Here is a 1700-nt window from a genome sequence, read left to right on the forward strand (position 1 = left end):
TGTGTGTCACTAGAGGTTTGTGTGTTTCTATGATACTGAATGGTTTTCAGTGGAGCCTCCAAACTTCCAAAGGAGTAGGAAGGAAGGTCTGGAAATCTACTCCTAAACACCAGCCAGTGTGTGCCCTATGGATCACAGTGGTCCAATTCTGTTGTGGATGGGGTCACCAGGAGTCAAGATTGACTCAACATCACCTAGCAACAACCACATGTTGCAGAACTGTTATGAAGATGAAATTAGTTAGCATTTAAAGTGAACCCACATGGATAAAGAATAAGAAAGGAGACAACACAGCGGCAGATAATGATGTTTGTTCTCTCTTTGGAGGACAAAGTGCAATGAAGAAAAGGCGTGTATTGACATCTCTTTGCTTTGTCCTTGTGGGCTTATTTCTTTTCCAGTAGAAAGTTCTACAGGAGCAGGATTTTTGTCTGGTTTGTTCACTGAAGTACCCTCAGTATCTGGCACAAAATAAGTACTCAATAATTATTATTGAACACAAATAAATGCAGAGTGGTTGAGCAACAAGCTAACCACTTTGGATCTAGCTCAATTCATTTGCCTCTGGGATGTTTTTGGAAGCTCCAGAAATGATGTTACTAAATTATGCTGGAGGCTCCTGAAGTTATATTACTCAAGGCCCAGAAATGGTACCCTCTATCCATTGATAAATATCCTCCTCTCCTTGAAGAACAAACAAAACAAAGCATCCCTGTCCTCCCCACTCCACAACTGCATCAAAATGTCATCTTTCTTTGATTAAATCCACTTGGGGACTAGAGCAATCGATTTTTCAAGGGATCACAATTTTGATAGGTGAACCACTGGTTTCCTTAGGAGTATAGTCTGCAAATTTTGACTGTGTATTATAAATCCTGGGAGTTTGATTAAAACAGTATTCCTAGCCCCAACCCCAGAGATATGGCTTTAGTAGGTCTGGAATGACGCCCAGAATATGCATTTTTAATAATCTATCTAGACACCATAAAAGCAAGTGGGTTTCATCTTATTTTGAGAGACCGTATCTAAAAGTTTATAAAAGGTAATGAAAAATAGAGCTGAGTGTGGTCAGATACAACTCAACATGAGGGAGGTAAAGGAAGTTGGATGATGGACCCAATATGGCAACATCAAACACTTTTGTGAGTCAAAAGTGGAAAAAGACTTACATGAAAACTGAAAGGACAGACACACAGTCAAGATCAAATTCAAAAGTGTGATGTAGAATTCCTGAGAATCTGAAACATGCTTTTAAGTTGAGAAATAAGAGCAGCATTCTATCTTGGCATGGCTGCTTCGTGCTGGCAAAGGGGTGGAAGTAGGACCTGAAGTTGATGATACTTAAGCTGGAACATGGAAGACGTTGAGGCATGTCATGGTCATCTTTGAGCCCCTAAGGACTTGTCCTGTGAAGAAGCATATGGACTTCTAGAAGTTTCTCTAAAGGTCAGTAAGAATAAGAAGGAAGTGGCAAGCCACCATGTAATATGGATGAACCTGGAGGACATTATGCTGAGTGAAATTAGTCAGTTACAAAAGGACAAATATTGCATAATACCATTATTGTAAAAGCTTAAGAAAAGATTGTTGTTGTTGTTGTTGTGAAGTGCCATCGAGTCGGTTCCGACCCATAGCGACCCTGTACAGGGTTTCCGAGGGTGTAAATCTTTACGGGAGTAGAAAGCCTCATCTTTCTCCCG

This window comes from Chrysochloris asiatica, unplaced genomic scaffold (genome assembly GCF_000296735.1).
Source record: "Chrysochloris asiatica unplaced genomic scaffold, ChrAsi1.0 scaffold00092, whole genome shotgun sequence".
In the NCBI taxonomy this organism is placed as follows: Eukaryota; Metazoa; Chordata; class Mammalia; order Afrosoricida; family Chrysochloridae; genus Chrysochloris; species Chrysochloris asiatica.